This window comes from Sarcophilus harrisii, chromosome 2, assembly GCF_902635505.1.
Source record: "Sarcophilus harrisii chromosome 2, mSarHar1.11, whole genome shotgun sequence".
NCBI classification, from domain to species: Eukaryota; Metazoa; Chordata; class Mammalia; order Dasyuromorphia; family Dasyuridae; genus Sarcophilus; species Sarcophilus harrisii.
The window spans coordinates 122,357,488-122,383,194 of NC_045427.1; the positions used below are offsets into that span (position 1 = coordinate 122,357,488).

General features: G+C 35.3%; 1 long non-coding RNA gene across 4 annotated transcripts in view; it reads left to right on the plus strand.

Annotated features, from left to right (window-relative positions):
* The window catches only part of LOC116421402, a 125,349-nt gene that overhangs the window by 46,414 nt on the left and 53,228 nt on the right, over positions 1 to 25,707 (plus strand). For all 4 annotated transcript variants that reach the window (XR_004231749.1, XR_004231750.1, XR_004231752.1 and 1 more), the window contains one exon: positions 19,180 to 19,217. This is a non-coding gene — a long non-coding RNA (uncharacterized LOC116421402). The remainder of the gene's footprint in view (positions 1 to 19,179; positions 19,218 to 25,707) is intronic.

The window sequence follows — 25,707 nt, forward strand, 5'->3', positions numbered from 1 at the left end:
GTGCCTGGAAATATTGTGGCGCCCTCATTTCTTTGGTGCAGGAGTTATATGTTAAACACCTTTATAAATATTGCCTATTTTACTTTAAAAAATGATTTTAATGCACTGAAAATATACCCTCAGAGCTATATTCTAAGCTGGTATAGAGTCAAGTTTCTTTAGTGCTCTCTATCCTTCAATAACTTGCTAGTTCAGTCTAACCAATCAATTTCTGTCAATCATCCATAAAAATGACACTGAACATAACTATTTTCCACTTCATTCCTCCAAATTGAAGCAGACGTGATCCCCCAAGAATATAAGATTAAAAAAGTTTCCCCTTTTGATTATTTGATTATTAAATTATTTAATTATTTCTGATTTGGTTATCATTTGATCATATGACTGTACCCCAGGGAGGCAGAATATATACTGGATAAAAAAATAAAATAAAATTCAAGAAGATTTGGGTTCAAGTTCCAACCTTTATACATACTGGTTGTATATCCATGGGACCACTAACTTCTCAGTGCTCTAGGTAATTCCTTTAGACAATAAGTTGCAGTGAACGTACATGCTCCATTGAAAGATTTTCTTCATTGGGAGTTTCCTTAAGCCAATAATGTAATTGCAGTCCTTATCCCTATCCTTTATCCCAGAAGTAGAAACACAAACATCCAAAGTACCAGTTGAAAAGGAATTTTAGGTACTTTTTTTGTTTGTTTTAAATATATTTTATTGATATATATATATATATATATATATATATATATATATATTTTACACCATCATAATTCCCTTCAGAATTTCATTCTCTTCCCTCCTAGACAGCTATCCTATATACAGAAACAAAAAGGGAAAAATTTATAAAACTGACCAAACTGATCAACACATTGAAACAGTCTAAAAATATGTGCTTTTATGATATGTGTGGGCTTCTCCCTTTGTAAAAGAATTAGGGTGGAAGTGTCTTCTCATATCTATTGTTTCAAGCCATATTTGCTGATATAATTTTGAAATGGTCATTTCCAATTTTTTGGTCATATTCTATTTTATCTGCTTACAATTTTGCATCTATTCATATAGGTATTTCCTTGCTTTTCTGTTTATCATATTCTCATTTCTTTCAGCACTACTATCCCACCACATCCATATATCACAATTTGCTTGACCACTCCCCAATCAGTGAATATCTATTTTTTTTCTAATTCATTGCTATCACCAAAAAATGCTTCTATAAATGTTTTTCTATATAGAAGGACTTCTTTATCATCAATGTTTTCCTTGTTTTTTAAGCCTAGAAGCCTAGAAGTAGGTTCTTGCAACAAAGAGGTATGAATATTTTTATTTGCATAATTCCAAATCTGTTTCCAAAATGAGCACACTGATTTATAACTAAATATTTTAGCATGCATATCTTTCTACATCCTGCCCATCATTAACAATTCCCATTTTTGTTACCTCTGCCAATCTAGAATATGAGCTAAAACCTTGGGATTATTTTGACTTGCTTTTTTCTTATTATTATTCCCAAGATGGGAAATTTAGACTAGGTAACACAAAGAATTTGCTGTCATGATCACTCGCTAAGAAGGACAATCTGCCAAGAAACTCAGAGGTTTGGCATTTGACTCATTTTTTCCAATGCAGAAATGAATAGAAAGTTCCTTCTTAACCATGTACCTTGTAAAAAAAAAATCAGAAATATGTTTTTGAAAGGAAACTGCCATAATTTTACATTCATTGCCTTGGATGTAACTGTAGTAAAGCCAGATTAAGAAATATCAGTCAAGTAAATGCTAGGATTAATAGATTCCAGAATAAATTAATAATCTGTAACGATTATTACATAATTAATTAATTGCAATTTTACTTTCAAGAACTTGTGGCTCAGATGTGTATACATTTACACACACACACACACACACACACACACACATATAAGAACAGATGGATAGATAGGTAAATGCTTTTATTTTTATTAAATAACATTATAACTGTTGCATTTATTTTATATTTACATAAAATAAATACATATTTATAAATATAATAGAGTTATATTTATACTTCATAAGGTTTTAGAATAAATGAATACCGTACTGCATTTTGCAATATCTTTTTTCTGTGTCAAGAGTTTTGGAGATGTATTGTTCTTAATATGATTCATAATATTGATTGCATTTTTAATATTGAAATATCTTTCCATACTTGCTATAGATCCAATGTGGTCATGATGAATTATTTCTTAGCTGAACTGCTATAGACTGTCAGGATTTAAAAATTTTTGAATTGATATTCTTCAAAAATATTGTTCTGGAATTTTCTTTTTATACTTTATCTTTCCATGGTTTAAGCATTACTACCACACTTATGTCATTAAAGGAATCTGGAAGAGAGTTTTCTTAGCTTTTAAGAATAATTTGTGTATTTCTGTATGAAATTTTTATTAAAATTTTGACAAAATTTCCTTTTGAGTTCCTTAATACCAGGAATTTTGTCCCCCTCTTCTCCTTTTGTAGTTTACTTACAGTTAGTTCTATTTTCTGAGTTTGGATTATTTATGGTTATCTTATTTGGTTTTCTGTTAGCGTGGGCCATGGGTTTGGTGTAATTTCAAAACTTTCTCTTTCATATTTTTCAGTCACTCAACAAGCATCTATTAAGCACTTATTATGTTCTGGTTATTATACTGAGCTCTGTAAACAAAAAAAAAAAAAGAACAGTCTCCACTCTCAAGTACCTCCTTCTATTGGAGGAAACAATGTGTAAGTAACTATATATAAACAAGATACATAAAGAACAAAAAGGGGATAGTTTCAGAAGAAAGACATTAAGATGAAGAAGGACTTGAAGAAAATGGGTCTTTAACAGAAACTTGAAGGAATCTAGGAAAGATAGAAGACATAGAGGAGGAAAAAGAGAAAATATAAAGGACAGCCCATGAAAATGCTGACAGTCCAGAGATTTGGTGTAATATATAAGGAATAATAGACCAATATTACTTAATATCAGAATGCATGGAGTGGAGGGTATTGGGAAATACTTAAAAGTTTGAAGGGATAAAGACATGAATGTTGCTAAAATTAGAGAATTTAAATTAGATTCCATAAGAAATGGGGAGCTACTGGTATTTATTGAATAGCATGCTAACATAGTTAGACTTGTACTTTTGGAAGATCAATTTGACAGGTTAGAAGAGGATGGAGTGGAGTGGAGTGGAGAGAGGCTTGAGGCAGGGAGACCAACCAGTAAATTATTACATTAGTCTGAGCATGAGATGATAACTGAAGCAAGCTGGTGGTTATGTCAGAATAGAGAAGGGGGTATATGTGAGGGATATTATAGAGATAGAAATGTCAGAACTTAAAAATTGATTGGATATGGGAGGAGTGAGAAAGTGAGAGATCAAGGATATAACTAGGTTGTGAGTCTGAGTGATTAAGTGGATGGTATTACCCTAGACTAAAGGTCCTAAACACGTTATAATCAGGCACATTTAACAATATCAAGTATGTAGATTAATATTGAATTGGAAAAAAATTAACAAAATAAATAAAAATAAAAGAGAACATGAATAATATAAATATGTTTTCTAAGTCATATGTTCCCAGAGTCCTTATGTATTGTTGAGCAATCCCTGTTATTATTTGAGTTGGACACCATTGTCTTAGACAGTAATAGAAAAATTGGGAAGAGAGAAGAGTTTTGGGAAATGATAATGAGTTCATTTTGGGCATGTTGAGTCTAAGATTTCTATAGAACATCCAGTTCCAGATATCTAATAGATAATTAGAGATGTGAGAACAGCAGTCAGGAGACAGATTAGGGTTGGACCAGTAGTTCTGAGAATTGTGTAAAAAAAGATAATTGGAGCCATGAGAAATGATAACATAAGAAAGCAAAATAGTCTAGTAGGAGAAGAGAAGGCCTACGACAGAACCTAGAGGAACTCAGTTGGCAGGTGCGATGCAGACGAAGATCCAACAGGAGCAGTTTGCCAGAAAGGAAGAGAACCAGGAGAGAGCAGGGTCATGAAATCAGAGAGAGAAGAGAGTATCAGAGAATCGAAGAGAGCTAATGACAAGAGTCCAAGGCTGCAGAGGAGGAAAAGAATGACAAAGAAGTCATTAGAGTTTGCCAATAACAGATCACAAGGTCAGGAACTAGTCTGCAGAGTTGCATTGTGGTGAGTAGGGATGATAGAGGGGTCAATCTGCTGGAGAAGATAAGATGGATTTACATTTGTGCATTTACATTAATTTATATTAATTCATGGTGCTTGTTTTCCTCATCCAACTTCTATGACTTGGCATCAGTTCATATAACTCTTTTCTACTTGTTCTTAATTCTTATTAATCATTACTTGTGGCATAATAAAATAATATTATATTCCCATACTTAAATTTGTTTAGACATTCATTAAACAAAGGTCACATTTTTTTTGCAGTTCTTGCTACCATAAAAAGTGTCAGTCTAAATATTTTGATTTCTCTAGGCCAAGTAACTAGTCACATGTTAGTGATTTTTTAATCTTAATTCCAAATTATTTTCCAGAATAGTTGACAATTCTGCCAAAAGTTCATTAGTTTGTCTCTTCCTTCGACCCATACAAAATTGATGATTTCCATCTTTATCAATTTTGAAAAATTTGTTATTTGTGAGACTAAATATCAGCATTGGCTTAATTTGAATTTTTCTTATTGGTATTTTTAATATGCTGTTTTATTATATATTGTTGTTGAGTTTACTGTTTTTTAGAACTGTTCAGATCCTTTGTCTGTTCTATCAAGGGCAAGGATTAAGTGATAGGTGGAGAGAGTCCTGAATTTATAGTTAGATGATCTGGGTTCAATTCTCAACTTTACTACATATTGCCCATGTGACCTCAGACAAGCTATGCAACCTATCTAGATCACAGTATTCTCATTTATTAAACGAAAGGCCTAGATTAAATGACCTCACATGTCTCTCCCAACTCTGAATCAATCAATAGTCTTTTGATCCAAATGTTCTATGTACATTTCTGTTAAATCTTAGTTATATCTTTAATCTAATATACTTTATGCAGTTTTTTCTTCTCAATTGCCAATCTCTCTTCCTTTCCCAACTGCATTGATTTTGTTCATAGAAAAGCTTTTCAACTTCATGTAACTAAAATGTATGTTTTCTTTTGTGATCCTCATCCCTTGTGTGATTAATGGCTTACCCATACCACAGCTGTGAAAGACACATTTATCCATTTTCCTACATTAAAAAAGTGAGTTTTATACTTAATTCAAGGACCCATTTAGAGTGTATTTTGGTACACATTTTTCCCAGAAGTTTTGTTAAATCATGGAAGTAGTTTATTTTCTCTGTTCTGATATACACAGAATGATAGTATATTTATAAATATTGCTTATCTAGTGTGTTCCACTGCTTTACTTTTCTAGCCAACAGTGTCAAACCTGAATCATTCTCTTCCAACCTGACCTCTATTAGTATTTGACCCTTTTAAATCCCTTCTCCTACTACGTACCCAGGATAGAATGACATGATTTTTCATGACTTTGCACAAGGCTGGCTTTCTGCAAATCACAAGAGACTTTGTTTTCAGTGCTGTTTATTCATCTTTGTACTGGTTTGCTATCCTTATTGCATTAGTAAGTACCAGAGCTCTTTCCTGTACTGCTTTCTGTTTCCTCAACACATGTCTTAATGTGCTCAATTCAATTCCCATGAGTTGGACACTTTTAAATCTCTAGGCCATATGAAGCCCTCATCTCTCTCCTAATAAGCTCCATTTCTGCATCACTAATACCTTACTGAACATGTGGATATCCCACAGATCTCCCAAACTCAATATGACTAAAACATTACTCTCCATCCCTTTATATTTCAGTTACATGTGCCACAATCTATCTAGTCACCCTAGGGAAGTATCCCTCAATCTCTTATGAAATCATCTCTTTAATAATCTCATTTAATTATATCACATCCATCTACATTTAGACATGCAATATCTCCATTAGATTGGAAGCTCATTTTCTTAGGGGCATAGAGGAATTCCTCTCTCCAAGATTTGCCACGAAGCCTGCATGCCAGTTTGGGCAGGGTAGGCTCAGGAGGTAAAAAGGGGCTTGGCCCCTGAGTAGGAGGTTGTGTCTTGCAGGAGTTATAAAAACTGCTAATAGGGTTCCTTGCGGTGGTGAGGGGCATGTCCTCTTGCTAGATCTCCTCCTGGGGTGTAACACCACACGCCTCCCTTCTGTGGCTCCACTTATGGCAGTGCTGAGTGAGCTGGACACAGGTAATCTGGGAGGAGAGAGGGCATAAATAGAAAGCTCTGAGCAGAACTCGTTCTCTTGCTTCTTGCTGCCCCCAGTGAAAGGATGACTGAATAAAGACAGATTGTTTGCACCTCCCGATCAGCTCCTCTCTGTGTTTATCCAGGTAGGCTCCAAAGCCTGGCATGTATGGCCTTGGCATCCTAAAGTAAGTTTGCCTGGACAGTCTGGCACACTCCTTGAGAGCAGGAAATGTCTTGTGCCTCTTTTTGTATGCTCAGCATATAGCACAGTGACTGGTGAATAGTAGGCATTTAACTAATGTCTATGGATTGGTTGATTTACATGCAATAAAATTGTGAAGCGTAACTAGTGATGAGGTTTTGAAGGGTTTTAAATGACAACAAAAAGAGGTTATATTTGAGGGAGCCGTGCTAAGTTTTGTGATAAGTTTCTTTAGAAAATCAGTTTGGCTACTGTGTAAAATATTGAATTGGACAATATTGATCAGAGAAATGCAAATTAAGACAACTCTGAGGTACCACTATACACTTCTCAGATTGACTAAGATGACAGGAAAAGAAAATGATGAATGTTGGAGGGGATGTGAGAAAACTGGGACCCTAATACATTGTTGGTGTGGTTGTGGATGGATCCAACCATTTTGCAGAGCAATTTGGAACTATGCTCAAAAAGTTATCAAACTCTGCATACCTTTAGATCCAGCAGTGTTTCTCCTGGACTTATATCCTAAAGAGATCATAAAGAAGGGAAAAGGACCCACATGTGCAAAAATGTTTGTGGCAGCCTTTTTGTAGTGGCAAGAAACTGGAAACTAAGTGATTCCCATTAGGTGGAGAATGGTTGAATAAATTATGATATATGAATATTATGGAATATTATTGTTCTGTAAGAAATGATCAGCGGGATGATTTTAGAGAGGCCTGGGGAGACATCTCCCACATGAACTGATGCTAAGTGAAATGAGCAGAACCAAAAGATCATTGTACATGGCAACAGCAATATTATATGATGATCAATTCTGATGGATGTGGCTCTTTTCAACATTGAGATGATTCAGGGCAGTTCCAATGATCTTGTGATGAAGAGAGTCATCTGTGCCCAGAGAGAGGACTTTGGATTATAACATAAACATAGTATTTTCACTTTTTTTTTGTTGTTTGCGTGTTTGTTTTTTCTTTCTCATTTTTTTCTTTTTTTGATCTGATTTTTCTCGTGCAGCATGATAATTAAGGAAATATATACAGAAGAATTGAATATGTTTACCATATATTTGATTGCTTGCTGTCTAGGGGGGAGGGATAAAAATCTGGAACAAAAGGTTTTTGCAAGAGTAAATGCTGAAAATTATCTTTGCATGTATTTTAAAAATAAAAAGCTAATATTAAAAGTTATGTGAGAAGATAACACTTGTGAGGGACAGGGTTATAAAAATGACAAGATTTGGCAACTGAGTGCAAGTATAGGTTGAAAGTGAAGATCTGCGGATGAAATAAATTTTTCCAGCCTGGACAAATTCAATTGCCTCTAGTATAGAGACTAAATTCCTGTTTTATTTTGTTTTGTTTTTGTATTTAAAGCTTTTTATCCTGATAGAGCTAAAACTCCTCCTCATGTATTTGACCTACTAAGCAAACTGACTGACTTGGTGTTTTCTGAAAAGACCATACAAAAGCCACTTCCTTTCTTTTTCTAGACTATTCTCCTTGCCTTTTTGTGTTATTCTCCTCCTACTACTACCTCTTAGGATCTCTTGCCCTTTCTAAGAAGCTTAGATGTGATTTCCTTCAATTGACCTTCCTTTATCTGCTTCCAGGAAATTATTGTGTTCTTACTTTGTGCATATTTTATCTAATTATCTCTGTGCCCTTTGTTCTTCACCCCTCAGGGAAAAAAATGTGCAAATACCCTGAGGTCAGGGATGGTTTAACTTTTGTCTCTGCATGAGCTGAGTTTAGCATATAGCCTGACACAGACACGTAGTAGGTACTTTATAACTGTTTGTTGAATTAAATTGGTTTGCCTGGCTTCTGACCTTAGGAAGTTCTATCTAATATATCTCTCAGACCATTTTCCTATGATTTTAGAACTTAGAACTTTCCTTATAAGTAATCTAATTCAAATCGCCCTATTTTCTCTTTTAAACAAAAAACTTAGAAATGTTAAGAATGACTAGAATTTACATAATACTTTACAACTATGTCATTTTATGTTCATAATCACTTTGTGAAGTAGGTACTATTAATATTCCCATTTTACAGATGAAGAAACCTAGGCAGGTAGTGGTTAAATGACTTGCCAGGAATCAGATAGCTAATAAGCATCTGAAGTCAGATTAATGTTAAGTCACCAGCTCACAGTCAAGAAGGGAGTTAGTGGGATAGCAGAACCTGAATCTTCTGTTTTTCAGTCTATATCCTTTTGCCTAGACCACAAAAGATTAACTTCGCCAGGGTAATAGGAACAGAATGAATGAAAAAGAAGGGAGATGGAAGGGGGGAAGGGAACTAGTATTTATTAAGCACATATTTTGTGCCAGGAATTTTGCAAAATGCTCTACAAAATCTCCTTTGACCTTCACAACAACCACACAGAGGTTAAATGATTTGTCAAGGGTCATAAAACTAGGGGAAAAAGTCAAATTTGTATTCAGGTCTTCTTGATTACAGACCTAAGATTCTATCCACCTCTTGGTAAGTCATTTTTCAGTCATGTCCAACTTTTTTGTTTTTTAGGATTTTCTTGGCAAAGATACTGCAATAGTTTGCCATTTCCTTCTCAAGCTTATTTTACAGATGGGGAAACTGAGACAAATTGGGTTAAGTAACTTGCCCAGGAAATCATAGCTGGTGATTGTCTAAGTCTGGATTTGAACTTTGAAAAATGAGCCTTTCTAACCCTAGGTCTGGCACTCTATCCACTGGGCTACTTATTTGTGCAGCTGAATTAAAAAAGAAAAAAAAAAATACATATATATATATATATAAACTAAAATGCATATATTATGTATATGCATATATACATACATCTGAACACACACACACATGAACATATGAACAGACACACACATATATGTATGTATATATACATACAAACAAGCAAAACAATGCTTGTCTTCAAGGAGCTTATCAATTCTCCTTTGGGGATATGACATGGATACACATAAATAAATATAACCTAAGGATAACAAATATACAATCCATATTCCAAGTCCTTTGGTTGGAACTTTCCCGAGTGCAGCTGATAAATGCTCTGCCCTGTATACATTGGCAAATGGCAAGAGATTCATTTCTCAGACTGTCCCCTTTTGCACCTCTAGGTCCCCTTGGAGGACCTTCAAGCAGCAGTCTCCCTTCAGGACACTTTAACATCAGCCCCCTTTGGAGACTTACCAAACTTTAAATCGTTCTTGTCCATTCACTACAAATGCTTCTGGTTTCCAGATTCAAGAAGGAAGGAGGAAGAAGACAACCCAGCATTGGTTTGCTGATGGAAAAGATTCTAAGAAGACACTGGAGGAGCAGCCAGTCTCCAGCCTGTCTCTATTCTGAGCTTGCCAGGGAGGGCGGGGGATTTCTCCTGGGCGGAATGGAGATGGTCTCTCCTGGGCGGACTGAGTTATCTTGCTCCCAGTAAAAGAACTCCTTCACCCTATTGTGAAGGAGTATAACTTCTGCATGTGTGGAGGGGTGTGTGTGTGTGTGTGTGTGTGTACACATTCATATATATTATATATATACACATACATACACTATATATAGTGTGTGCAAATATTCACACATGCACTATATGCATAAACACACATAAGTGCACACACACATATACACTATGTGCATATAGACACAAACATACTATCTATGTGAGCATATATACACAATACATACTATATATGCACACGTGCATACTATATGTGCTATATACATGCATGGACATATATATATATATATATATATAATACACAGAAGTTCACACAAATTATATATATACATATATATATATATATATATACACATAAACACTGTATGCATATAAATACATACACACACTATATGCATTTATACACACACTATATTCCCTTATTTGTTTATGATTTAGATCAATGGGTTTCTTTGCTAGACTCTTTGTATGTTCATTGCAGAACTGGTATTTGGTGGGGAAATGATGAGACCCTGGATATAAAGTTTCATGTCCCCTCTCCCCTCAAAAAAGATGAAATGATTATTATTTAGATGGAAGGTGATATTGCTTGGACAAACACATTTCACAGAAGGCAGATGCAGGGCTGGCTCAGACCCTGTCTCTGGGAGGAGAGAGTGACCCCCGTCCCAGGAATGAGCTCTCCCTCGGAGAAGGCCAGAGGTTCATTCTGCCTCCCTCTGAGTCGCCCTGTTCCCAGCTCTTGCTATAAAGGGCTCTCTCCCCACAAGTGGGCCTCACTAGGTATGTATGCACTTTACCCACTGTTAAAAACACAAAATAACACAAACTATAACTTGGTTACAAATACAAATACAAAATAATTCAAAGTGATTTCACACAAATGAAAAATATTTTGGAGAAGGGGTAGATAAGACTCACCAACAAAGTAATAATAGGTGAGGCGGATCTGAATTAAACTCAGAAGGAAATTAAATTTTTTAAGATGTCCAAGTAAGACTGGAAGGGCAGTCAGAATGAGAAGAGATAGTTGTGCACAGGGAAGATGGAAGCAGTGGGAAGGAGAGGGAAGGGCCAGTAAAAGGCACAACTTATAGACCATAATGTGGAGATATTGAAATTGGAGTGAGAAGCAGGACTGTCTTCCGACAGATGAGAAAGCTTTCAAAAGCTACTTTAAGAAAAAAGTTAGGGAGCAATTTTTCTTTAGAGTTAATAGGGCTTAAAATTTTTTGATTTTAAGTTTTGTGGTAGCAGAAATTAGAAAGTAGAATCTAGAGTCAGGAAGATCTGAGTTCAAATGTTACTTCAAACATTTATTACCTTTGTGATCCTGAGCAACTTAATGTGTCTGCCTGTGTCTCAGTTTCTGTGCCTCAATTGTAAAAGTGGGGATGAGAATAGCCCTGATTTTTGGGAGGATCAAATGCCTTAACATGTTAAGTTACTTTGCAAACAAAGTGCTATATAAATACTATTACTATAAATTATTATATTGGCAAGAATAAGAGTAACAACTAGATATTTCAAAAGCAGATAACCACCAAGGTGAATTTCTTTGCCTTCAGAAACTCTCAAAGGCCTTTTTTTTTTTTTTAATAAAAGCTTTTTATTTTCAAAATATATGCAAAAATAGTTTTCAACATTCACCCTTGCAAAACCTTGTGTTCCAAAGTTTTTACCTCTCCTAGATAGTAAGTAATCGAATATATTATTTTTTTCTAGTAAATTTATTTATTTTTAATACACATTACTTTATGAATCATGTTGGGAGAGAAAAATGAGAACAAAAGTGAAAAACCATGGGAGGGATAAAAAAAAAGAATAGAACAAAGAAGTGAATGCAGCATGTGTTATTTTACAATCAATTTCCAAAGTTTTGTTTCTAGATGCAGATGATATTTTCTGTCGAAAGTCTGTTGGGATTTCTTTGGATCACTGAACTAGAGAAGAAATAAGTCTTTCATAGTTGATCATCACACATTCTTGCAGTTATTGTGTGCAATGTATTCTTGGTTCTGCTTGTTTTGCTCATCTTCAATTCATATAAATCTTTCCAGGACTTTCTAAAATCAGCCTGTTGATCATTTTTATAAAATAATAATGCTCCATTAACTTCATATACTACAACTTATTCAGCCATTCCCCAATTGAGGGGCAGCTATTCCTTTTCCAATCTTTTGCTACCACAAAAAGAGCTGCTACAAATATTTTTGCCGATGTGGGTCCTATTCTCTCCCTTAACAATTTCTTTGGGATGCAGATCCAGTAATGCCACTGCTGGGTCAAAGGGTAGACACAGTTTTATAATTCTTTGGGCATAGTGTCAGATTATTCTACAGAATGGTTGGATAATTTCACAATTCTACCAACAATGCATTAGTGTCCCAGTTTTCCTATATCCCCCTCCATCATTTGTCATTATTTTTTCTTATCATTTTAGCCAATCTGAGAAGTGTGAAGTAAAACCTCAGAGTTGTTTTTATTTGCATTTCTGTAATCAATAGTGAGTTAGAGCATTTTTTCATATAACTATAGATAATTTTAAATTTGTTGTCTGAAAATTATTTATTCACATCCTTTGAGCATTTATCAATTGGGAAATGACTTGTATTCTTATAAATTTGACACAATTCTCTTTTACAAACATTGGCTATAAAGATTTTTTCCCAGCTTTATAATTTCCTTTTGATCTTATTTCTGTTGGTTTTGTTTGTGCAAAACCTTTTTAATTTAGTGTAATCAAAGTTATCCATTTTACCTTTCATAGTATTCTTTAGTTCTTCTTTGGTCATAAATTCATCCCTTCTCCAAAAATTTGATAGGTAAATTATTCCTTGTTCTCCTAATTTGTTTATGGTATCATCCTTTATGCCCAAATCATGTGTTCATTTTGACCTTATGTTGGGTATGGGGTGTGAGATTTAGATCTATACTGAGTTTTTGACATATTATTTTCCAGTTTTCCAGCAATTTTTTTCAACTAATGAGTTCTTTTCCCAGAAGCTGGAGTTTGGGTTTATCAAATACTAGATTATGATGGGTTTTGATTATTCCACTGATCTTCCACTCTATTTCTTAGTTATAACCAAATGGTTTTGATGACTGCTGCTTTATAATATAGTTTTAGATTTGGTACTACAAGTCATTTTTTCCATTAATTTCCTTGATAATCTTAACCTTTTGTTCTTCCAGATGAATTTTGTTATTATTTTTTCTAGTTCTATAAAATACTTTTTGACAGTTTGATTGTTAATGGCAGAAAAATATAGAGCAATTTAGATAGGATTCTCATTTTTATTATATTAGCTTAGCCTGTCCATGAACAATTGATATTTTTACAGTTGTTTAGGATTAACTTCATTTGAGTAAGAAGTATTTTGTAATTATGTTCATATAGTTCTTGGGTTCCAATACATGTTAAACAGATACAATTCTTCCATATGCATTTTCACATTTATCATGCTGCACAAGAAAAATCAAATCAAGAAGGAAAAAATGAGGGGAAAAAAGCAAACAACAAAAAAGGAGAGAAAAAAAACTATGTTATTATCCACAATGAGTCCCCATCATCATCTCTTTCTAGATGCAGATGATTCTCCATCACAAGTCTGTTGGAATTGGCTTGAACACCTAATTGTTGAAAAGAGCCAAGGCCATCAAAATTGATCATCACATAATCTTACTGTTACTGTGCACAAAAGTCTCTTGGTTCTACACACTTCCTTTAGCATCAGTTCATTATTATTTATTATATATATATTTCAAGATTATTTTCTAAAGCAAGAAAGGGTTTTTAATATTCTTCAGCATAGAATAAACTGTCACTGATTTTTTTTAATATCAAAATATATCTCTGGGTTTCTGCTACCTCTTTTATATTTAGGACAAAGTTAACAGGATACCTTTAGGAACATTTTCTTATAAGTGCATTAAGTGTAATTGCCAAAAATTATCCTTGTGAGTCAGCTGGCCCTGATACAGGCTTTTTTTTTTTTTTTTTTTTTTTTTTTACACTGAATGAATGAATAAATACAGATAATGACTTTACTGTAATGAAAAAGAGATCCCAGTTGCCTGACATTTCTAAATGTATGATAAATCAAAGGAATTTGCATTTTCTGACCTCATATTCAGCATCTTTAGAAACTCAACCCCTGCCAATTTTGATACGAGCAGAGAGGGGGAGAAAAGCTTTTTTGTAGACCTGAAAAAACCTCTTCTTAATGGAGAAAGATCAGAACCTGACTTCTGTTCAAATTGGATTAGTTTTTTACATGTTCAATAGTAGAAAAATGGTTTATAAGAAGAAATGGCCTCAGTTAATTATGAATCTCCATCCTACTCTGATTCAATCAAACCTTCTAAGATAAGGGCCGATATTTGGGAGTTTATCAGAACCTCTTGAGATTTTTTTCTCCCCCTTTTACTTGGGCTTTAAATCTTTTTTAGCACACTGCACAATACCCTTGATTAACTGATGTTTAGTTGATTCTTAAAGTTTTGACTTGAAAGATGGTAATTGCTAGCATAATACCACCGTGAGTTTAACAGAAGAAAAAAAATTGAGTCAAAACACTTTATTTTTTCTAAAATACTTTTTTTTCTCTCTTTTTTTGGCAGAGCTTTTCAAGTTCTTTTGCTTCAAGCTGATCTCAGTAATTAAAAGAACTGATAAAAAAACTGTCTTGAAAAGGATCTCTGCATATTAAAGTTCATTAAAATGTAATTTCCACAAAACAGGACATTTTATAATATCTATATGTGGAAACAAAAAAGAGAAGAAAATTAGATTTTTCCCCAGCACATACCCCTAGGCCATGTGTACTAATTACAATTTAGTTATATAAATGAGAACTTTACACATTAACAAGTAGTTACATGGTTATTAACTCAATTTTTCCTTAGAGAATTGAAAAAGAAGGGAATGGGGGATGGGGAACCTATTTCCTAAGGTATCCATCTGTTAAAGATGTGTTGATTGTTCAATTCTAAGAATCACATTTTTAAAAGGACAAAGATAAACTATGTTCCAGCCAGAGGAAAGGATGATAAAAGGCTTTGACATCATTTCCAAATAAGAATCCCTTGAAGAAATAGAAGATGTGTAGCTTTAAAAATAAAACAATTGAGGGGAGGGAGGGAACTTATACCAGTCTTGAAGGCACAAGAGGGATTAGACCTATTCTACTTGATTCCAGAGATCAGGACAGGGAGGAATGGGTACAAATAGCAGAGAAGAGATTTGGGCTTAATGTAAAGAAATAAAGAAACCTTAAAGAAATAATTAAAGATATTCAAAAGTGGAATAAGTTTCTTCAGGAGCTAATAGATGTCCTTTAAATTAAGATCTTCAATCAAAATTTAGATAAAGGTTTTATGGTTGTGGTATAGAAAACATTTTTCTTTTGATATAAGTTGGATTAGATAGCCACTTCCAATTCAAGAGATCCTATAATTCCCTAATTCTTCCCATAAAAAGTTATTTTTGTTATTGAAATCTTGACAAAACTTGTGATTTCATTGGTGAGTAATTCTCCATAAATGCCCATCACAATTTCTCTATACCTCAGTGCATTTCTTTGGCTAAAAATGTCATCCTTTGGTGGCCAGATTTCTAAGAATGAATGTATCTGAATTTAACGTCTTTGGTCTTAGATTAGCAAACACAATCACCAGACCATCTCTTTTCAGCTTGCTAGGACCAGGCAGTTTTTGTTACACTAATAGCCTAAATAACACTAAGGGCTCAGTGTTACCTATATGCCATGATAAAATAAAAAAAAAAAAGAAAAAGAAAAGCAGATTTTAGTGAAGGCCCTAAGAAACAGAAGAATAATCACAAGGCTTTGGAAATGTGATATACTTAGCATGAACTAACATCAAAAAGAACTGGTTGTTCTGAGTTAACTGACTGGAATTGGCCAATCTAAATAAGTTGTGGAACACCATGGAGAAAAAATAGCTTGAAGATAAAAACCCTGAGATTACAGAATCATAAACTTTAGATTCTGAAAGGAACTTAAGAGACCATCTAGTCCAATATTTCTCATTTTAAAAATGAAGATGGTGGAACGGAACTCAGATTGATTAAGTGATTTGCCCAATGTTACACATGTAGCTAGAATTTGAATTCAGGTCGAGTGAAAGAAGTTCAGTTCTTTCATTCATTACCCCCTCATTATAATATCAGTTCCACGCAAAAAAGGACTATTTCCACTTTTATTGAATGCCCATTACTTCAGCACTTAATAAATGTTTTTCATTAATTGATTCATTAATTTATTTCCTCTTAATCATACTTCTAAATACAATGTTTTAGGGATGGAATTTTTTCACTGGTTTAAAAGTCATGAATAAATGAAAGTACAATTTAATCACCTACTATGTGAAGAAGGTCTGAGCTAAATGCTAAAGAGACAACAGAATCAAAGAAGCAGTCTGTGATCTCACCGAGTTTACATCCTAACAGAAGGGAAAACATGGGTTTCAGCTGCAAATCAAATGCCATAGAAGCATAAGTTTCAAGAACAAAGTAACTTTATTGTTGTTTCCACTTATAAAATTATATCAATTTATGATTCATAAGCCATTTCAAAGGATCAAGGACTTTTACATCAAAAACATGTGTGTGTGTGTGTGTGTGTGTGTGTGTTTGAGAGAACCAGTGATAGACAGAAATGGGGTGAGGGGAGGAAGAGAGAAAGAGAGAGAGAGAAAGAGACAGACAGACAGAGACAGAGAGAGACAGAGACAGAGAGAGATGGAGAGAGAGAGAGAGAGAAAGAGAGAGAGAGAGAGAGAGGAGAGAGAGAGACAGGGAGAGAGAGAGACAAGAGAGAGACAGAGACATAGATGGAGAGAGAGACAGAGACAAAGACAAAAAAACAGAGAGAAAGGAAGAGGGAGAGGATGAGAAGGGAGGGAGGAAAGAAAGGAGGGAGAGAAAAAGAAAAGGAAACAGGTGAGGAGCTTAGGTGTGTACAAAGGCATTTGCCAGGTCTTATCTCCATAGAAAAGTGACTTTTCAAGACAATGAAAAGTTGTCCAAGCTGGAAGCAGAACTAGTTATTGGGGGACATTGCCATTCCCAGGGCTCTTGGGCTCACTTGGCTATTGGTGGCAGTTGATTGCTGGCTTTATATTTGTTGATGGTGAGGAAGATGGGCATTCCACAGGTTTTTATCTTCTCAGTGATGAGTATCATGGACTGGAAGTAGAGTTGGCAGTCTAAGAGAAACTGCTATTTTAAGACCTCTTTGGTCCCGGGTTTTGGGGTTTCTCCATGGGGATCTTTCTGTGGATCCTTCTGTGGATCCATCAGTATTAGAGAGGAGGAGGTGGTTGTTAAAGGGGTAATAGTGTCCGTGTCTTGACTCAGGAGATTGCTGATTCAGCTAGGATGACTTGTCTACCTTCTAGGTGACAAGTTAGTTGACCAATGGAGTCTTAGTCAATATGATGACATATCAATGGCCAAGTGGGAAGTACTTGTTAGCACAGACTCTAATACAATGTAAGCATTTAATATGTATTGATTGATTCTGAATGTCTAAGAAACTCAGTACTAAAGAACTAAGTAATATTCTAGAAAGGAATTAAAGGTTTTGTTCTCATTGTTCCCCATTTCCGATCATTCTCAGGACAATGTAATTGTGATTCATTCATTTATTAAGTCATTTATGTGTTTACCAGTAAAGAATGTTACAGGAGCTTTGGTATAACAGAGAATGGAGGTGCTAAATGAATGCCAACTTATTTAATAAGATAAACCAAAGAACATCTTTTGTTTAATTAGTGGTTCTCCTGAGTGCTATTAATGATATCTTTAAAGTATTTCATTCTTAAACAAAATGCAGAATTTGTGTAATGTACTGTCCATTTAGTAATTAATCATTGCCTCATGAGAGCTCTTCTTTAGTTGACACCAGAAGATGTAAGCATTGATTCTTGTGTTGTTGTTTAATTGCTCAAGTGTTCATATGTCATCTAATCAATTAGATTGCATGCCACCAGCGGGAAGGGATTAAGACTTATTTCTTCATATACTCCAAAGCACCTACTCTAGTGATTAGCAGAAAGTGGGTACTCAAAGCATCATGTTTCATAGTTTATAAGAGACTAGAGAGCATTTTTATCCAACCTTCTTTTTGTAAGATGGAAAAACTGGAACTCCAAAGTATCAATAGAGTTGATCAAAGTCACATAGTCATGACAGAGATAGAGACTTTGTATAATAGATAGAACACTATTTTGTCATGATTGTAAGACTATTTTCCCCCACTTACAACAGACTGATTCCCCCTAGCCAATATTTAGAATTTGAAGGGAGTTCCGAATTTATTTTGTTGAACCCTTATCCAAAGCATGAACCCAATTTATATTATCCTCTATAAATGGTTGCCAAACATGATTAAAAATTGCAAGAAGGGGAAGAAGTACTTTTGTTAGCAACAAATGCTTAGTATGGTCCTGACCATAAAAATCGTCTTTTCTATCAATTGGCATTTGAGAGGGTGAATGCATCATAGGACCCTAAATTAGAACTGAGAGAGACCATAGAGAGCATTGAGTATGATTAAGTTTCTCATGTCATAGATGAGGAGGTGGGGGGAGGAAAAAGATAGTGAGCAAAAGAGAAAAAAGTCAATTTTAAAGAAAAATTCCATGATTTTGAGAATAATTTTATAGTCTCCAAGGAGGTGGTAATTCAGTGGCAAAGTTAAGTCCATGGTCCCAGTACATTGAGGCAGAGAAAGGGATTTTGTCATACAGACTTAAGATGATCTCTCTATGAAGCATTTGACCTCAGAAGAGATTTTCCATATCTGTATACATCAAAAAACCTCATACTGGGCCTGAGGCTGATCCAATTTAATTATGTGTAGGATCCTGCTCTCCAAATATTCTACAGGTAGGATCATATAGTTTTGGTGAATCCTTTAGTTAAAAGTATTATCAATAGGAATGTATAATTAGGGAGCATAAATATGCTGGATCACCAATACAGATTATCTCTAGCCTGAAGACAGTTGCTCAGAGTCACAGTCCCAGAGCTAGAAAAGACTCAAAAATCATCCATTCCAATGAATAGTGGGCTAATAATACCATTTATAGTGTTCTCAGAAAGCGGTCATTTAACCTTCAACTCAAGAATTTAATTTATTCTCAGTCCATTTCATTTATTCACCCATCTATTTATTGATATATCCTAGTATCTCATCTATCATGACCTTCCAACTTTTCTCTTTTCCAGGTAAAACATTATCAATTCCTTCAATTGATCATCATGTGGTAAGATCTCAAACCTCTCTATCATTACAATAATCCTTCCTGCAACATTCTCTAACTTACTAATATTTTCCCCCAGAAATGAACTCATGCTTTTATGTGTGATATTATCAAGTTAAGAGAGGACTTTTGATGTTCAGTCATGCCTTTTCATGACCCCATTTCAGGTTTTCTTGGCAAAGATACTGGAGTGACTTGCCATTTTACAGAGTAGCAAACTGAGGCATATTTGCCTCAGCGAGTAGCCGAGGTCAGATTGGAGCTCAGGTTTTCCTGACTGTAGGCCCATTACTCTATTCCCTGTGCCACCTAACTGCACAGAGAAGAACCGTCTCCGCTATAACTGCAGCTGGGTGCTGGGTCTGGAGTAGGGAATTCAGGTCACTCAAATCCAGTGTCAGACACTAGCTACTGTATGACTGGGAAAGTCACTTAACTCTGATTGCCTCAGACTCCTCTTTGTAAAAATGAGCTGGGGAAGGATAGAAAAGCCTCTTCGGTATTTTTGATAAGAAAACCACAAATAGGCTCATGCAGAGTCAAACACGACTGAGAAAGAACAGAAATTCACAGAATTATAGATTTAAAACTGTCAGGAAATTTAGAGATCTAACCCAATCCTTTTGTTTGTAGAGCAACAGTCTGAGGCTTAGAACAGATTGTATTTAACACATCTTAGAACTGACCATAATTCCTCTACTCCAAATGCAAACTATATAGCATTCTGTTTCTCCCTCATATTTAAACCAAGAGGATTGGGCTGGTTGATTTCTAAGGTTCATTATAGCTCTAAAAACTTTTGTCCATAGGTATATTTTGCTAAATTATGTTATCTGGAAAAAGTATTATCACCAAAGATGAAATTCACTATTGTTCCCAATTATAATATGGACTTTTAAGGGGAAAGGAAATGGGGCTTTGCTTCAGACTTTCCAGACTTAGGGTCTATGTCCTCCCATTCACTGCAGAACATAACTCCACCCCTTCCTCTCCTCTTTCTACTTTTCAGCTCCCTTAAATACGTTGTCTTCTCATTGGAATATGCGATCTTTTCCCAGAGAAGACTTTTTTTTTTTTATTTTTTGCCTGTATTTGAATTTCTAGTACTTAGGCTTAATAAGTGTTTGCAGTCTTGCCTCTCCTAACCTTTTGAAGGGGAGAGAGGCATAAGTGAGAATAATGTCTATTTGGGTCAAAACTTTGCAGGGATAGTTTAACCATATTTAACAATTATTCCAAAAGAGGGGGGATCTTTGACTTTCAAAAGTTAATTAGAATGTGATAGGGGAGCTTGGGAAGGGGTGGGTGCTTCTGGGCTGCTAGCATCCTCCATGGGGATGAAGCCCTACTCCCTCCTCTTCTCCCTCCAGAGATATAAACTATCATTACACTATTCTGTTTTAGAAAGAGAAAAAAAAAGTCTTTTTAATCCAGAAGAATGAGGCATTTAGAAAGTGTTTTGACCAGGAGCCAGCATAACAGCACTGGGAATTGAGGGAATTCTGATTGGGTGAGGAACTAAAAGACACTGAAATATTCCAGAAAGGACACTAGATTTGGAATTAGAGGGTCTTGATCAAGTCCACATTCCATCAATGAAAAGCACGGTGTTCTTCTGTGAATCACAAAATGACTCTCAATTGCTGTAGCGTGAGGATAATTCCTACCCTGATCACTTCACAGATGCGGTATAAGGTGTAATATGCATGTATCAAATAATTACATGTGGATATGTCTGCCTCTCTCCCTGCTCCAATCCCTAATAATGTAAATAATGTTGGAGATGCCAAGGGCAACCTTTTCCAACTTGCCAGATCAGCCAAGATCAGGAAAACCTAAGTAGAGCTGTCACAGCCTAGGAGAAGATGTGCACATTCCCTTCGCCTGTTTGAAAAGCTTATAGTTATGATCTTGGTGCACAGAAGTCTAATCTCCAGTCATTAATGATATTGAGTTTTGTTTCCTGCTCCCTAAATCATGTTTTTAAGACAATTGACCATCACAGGGGAGTCAATCCTTAGAGAGCTGCAGATGTGTTTATAGACCACAGTGGAGAATGAAAATTAAGCAGGCTGGAGCAATTGCATGTCTCTAACATTGAAAAATGGGTCTATTCCAGCTTTGGCCACAGAGGAGAGAATTTGGCAGTGGTGGTATGAACAAATTAAAAATCCAACAAATGTGGCCTCTTGCATGGGCAGAAGCACCGAGCCCCTGCAGGGAATTCATTTGAGCAAAGTGCCTGCATTCTTTTTGCAGCAGAGGCTGCCAGCACAGCCAGAAAAAGGAAGTTTATTGCAGCCCATTGAGCTGGCCTCAGTTTTTGACTAGCAGGCTTCCAAAAGACCTTCTCTGGGGCAAAAAGCCCTGCTGCTTTCAATTTGCATATTATCTAAAGGGAAAACACAAAGACCTCTCTAACAGGAAACATTCACTGAAATTAGGAGCTGCATTTCAAATTGATCAATAGACTTTTATCAAGCACCTGCTATTTGTTAGGGCACTAGGACAAGTGATGGCAAAGTCACACTTCCTCAAGCATTTTACAGTCAAATGGAATGGGCAACATGCAAACAAATATATACAAAACAAGCTGTATACAAGTTAAAAAAGAAAATAATTAGCCAAGGGAAGACATTAAAACTTAGAGGGGGTTGCTGAAGGCTTCCACTACAAGGGGGTATTTTATCTGGGGCTTAAAGGGTGCCCGGGGCAGTTAGTAGGTCAAGTAGAAGGGGAGCATTCCAAGAATGGGGCCAGACAGCCAGAATGCCCCAAGCTGAAAGATGGAATACCTTGTTCCTGCAATAGCCAAGAGATCAGTGTCATAAGATCAAAGTCTTCCTGTTAGGGAGCAAGGTATAAAAAGACAGAAAAGGGGACTAGGTTATGGAGAATACCAACACAGATTTTTCATTTGCTCCTAGAGACAATAGGAAGCCACTGGAGTTATTGGGTATAGCAGTTGGACCTGCTTTTATGGATCACTGGAAACGTGGCTAAAGAGAGAGTGGGAGAGAGGCAGGTATATCCCCGTGCAGGCTATTGTCGAAGTCCAGAGTGAGATGAGGAGGGTCTGCACCAAATCGTTGTCCTATTAGAGGAATAAAGGGGGTGAAGGGGGCATTAATCGACAGTTTTATAAAGGTGAAATCAGTAGACCCAGCTTGAACAACAGCTTGAATATGGGGATGGTGAGAGAGAAAAAACAGGGTGGCTGTTAGGTTGCAAGCCTAAGGGATTAGGAGGATGGTGTAGCCCTTGATATTAAGAGAGAAAATAGGAGGTTGGAGGGAAAGCAAATGAATTCTGTTTTGGACATATTGAAGTTAAGATGTCTACTGGATGTCTGGTTCAAGATGTCTGACCGTTAATTGGACATGCAAGGCTGGAGTTTGGGGCAGGGTGGATAGATTCAAGGATCATCAACATAGAAATGGTAATTAAATTCAAGGGAGATGAAGAGGTCGCCCTGAAAAGTCTTATAGAGGGAGTAGTATAGAGAGGAGAAAGCCCAGGAGAGAAAGCAGAAAAGCATCTAGAATTACAGAGTGTGGTCTGGAAGAGGATCCAGCAACAAAGGCAGAAAAGGAATGTAAGGATAAAATGGGATAATATTTGCAAGAAAAAAAAGAGAAATGTCTGGAATAATACCTGGCAGATTTTAAGTGGTATATAAATGCATGTTCTCTCCTCCCTCCTCTCAAGTCCATGACTTGACTTTATTTGTTGAGTTGCCTGAAATGCCCTTCCTCCACTATCTTTGTTGAATTATGACCCCACTCAGCCTTTTTTGTAGTGGCTAGAAATTGGAAACTGAATGGATGCCCATCATTTGGAGAATGGCTGAATAAATTGTGGTATATGAATATTATGGAATATTATTGTTCTGTAAGAAATGACCAACAGGATGATTTCAGAAAGGCCTGGAGAGACTTGCACCAACTGATGCTGAGTGAAATGAGCAGGACCAGGAGATCATTATATACTTCAACAACAATACTATATGATGACCAGTTCTGATGGACCTGGCCATCCTCAGCAACGAGATCAACCAAATCATTTCCAATGGAGCAATAATGAAGTGAACCAGCTACGCCCAGAGAAAGAACTCTGGGAGATGACTAAAAACCATTACATTGAATTCCCAATCCCTATATTTATGCCCACCTGCATTTTTGATTTCCTTCACAAGCTAATTGTACAATATTTCAGAGTCTGATTCTTTTTGTACAGCAAAATAACGGTTTGGTCATGTATACTTATTGTGTATCTAATTTATATTTTAATATATTTAACATCTACTGGTCATCCTGCCATCTAGGGGAGAGGGTGGGGGGTAAGAGGTGAAAAATTGGTACAAGAGGTTTGGCAATTGTTAATGCTGTAAAATGCATTTACATTTACATGCATATAACCTGTAAATAAAAGGCTATTAAATAAATAAATAAAATAAAATAAAATAAAAAATAAAAAAAAGAATTATGATCCCACTTTAAGATGGTTTGCAGTTTTCATAATACATAGTAGTAATCATTTTCATCAGCACTCCCTTTAGTCTAACTAGTAATGAACTGTTGACAAATGACAACAATCCTGATTGACAGCTATTAAGTCTTGTTCAGTGAGAGGAAGAAGAAAAAGCATGAATATAGTCCACAGGGGATGAATCCCCTCAAAGTGTATTTCTTTAGGAGTAGAAGAAAAGCTTTGAAAGTAGGGTTATTATAACCAGCAAAGCTTCCTTTCCCCCCTGTATCTAGACTTTAATAACCAAATAAAATCCTTGTTTAAAAAAATGGCCAACAGAAAAAAGAAGCTAGGCAGTAGGAAACATGCAATTTCCTTTTTGGATATAGTTACTAGACTGGTAGGTCAGGAAAATACTTTTGACCAAACGTTCTCAAATATTTTGTTTTTAAGAACCTTAAGGACTTTGTTCTTAAGACAATTAAAAATCATGGTGGACTCCAAAGAGTTTTTATTTATGTGAGCTATGTCTATAAATGTTTTATTAGAAATAATTAGAAATGAAACTAATAAATATATAAAATATTGTTTATTCTTTTAAAATTATAATAATAAACCAATTATATAAGAACATATTCTTATCAGAATATACTTCCAAAATAAATTAATGATAAAAGTGGCATTGTTTTACATATTTTTGCAAATCTCAAATGTCCAGTTTAATAGAGAAAAAACAGTTTGGATTCTCATATCTGTTTCAGCATTTAATCTGCTATAATCCATTGGTTGAAATCCAGCCTGACACAGATAATACATTTGGAAAAGGGAAGAGTATTTTAAAATAACATCTTAGCATTGTTCATAGTATTGTTATAAATTGTTATAAAAATAGTTGTGAACTCACGATCTTCTGAAAGGATCACATGGACTCTTGGGGGCCCAAGATCCTCACTTTAGAACCATTACTATAGATATAGTATGCTAGGATTGCAGCAAAATATATAACAACACCTCTAGATGACATTGTGGACAGTGGGGAGATTTAAGGAGAGGGACAGGATAGTCAGGTAGCATTGGAGTTGATTGAAAGACTCAATCCAGTCCCCTGATGAATAGATTAATATTAGCCTGCTGTGAGACATCTGCTGAGGTGTTCTAGGCAACTGTCTGTTACCTATTCACAAATCTTTTAATGATTTCAAAGAATACATACTAGTGCTTCAAATTTAGAGGTGTTATTAAATGAGAGGATATAATTAATGGTTTGGAAAGCAGAACTGTTATCCCCAACATTTTTGATGGGCTAGAAAAATGGGACAGATCTATTCAAGTAGAAGTTCAGAGAGATAAATGTAATATCTAGCACTTTGGTTCAAAGAATCAATTGCAATATGCAGCATAACTGGAAAAGAGTTTTGGGAAAAGTGTGAGTAATTGTAGCATACTGCATTTGCAATGTGTCAACAAAATGACATAGTAAATACTCAAACACACACACAACTAACAAGATGCTAGGTCCCATTAGTAGAAAGATAATGTTTAGAATAAAGATGGTAATTAATAGTTCTGTTTTCTGCCCTGGTTAGAATGTATTTAAAGTATGGTGTTTGTTCTAGGAGATAAATTTTAAGAAGGTTGCCAACAATCTGAACAAATTCCTCATGAAAGATCATGATCAAGATCAAGAGAACCAGAGGAAGGTCTCAAGCTCATTATGCAAATCCTTAATGGATGATTCCCAGGAAGATATAAACAAAAATTACTTGGTACTAGAAAAAGTATGAAAGAGTTGTAATCTATGACAATGGAGGGAGACTCCATAATTAATTCTATGAAAGTATTGAAGAGTAATGACAAATAGGAGCTCACCCAGCCTCTAGGGTATTGTGACTATATTGAAGACTAAGCCAAAGGATTTATTTAAATAGCAGAATAGCAGAATGTTTTACTCAGAAAAAAAAAAAAAAAAAAAAAAAAAAAAAAAAAAAAAAAAAAAAAAAAAAAACTTTGAAGGAGGGAGAGG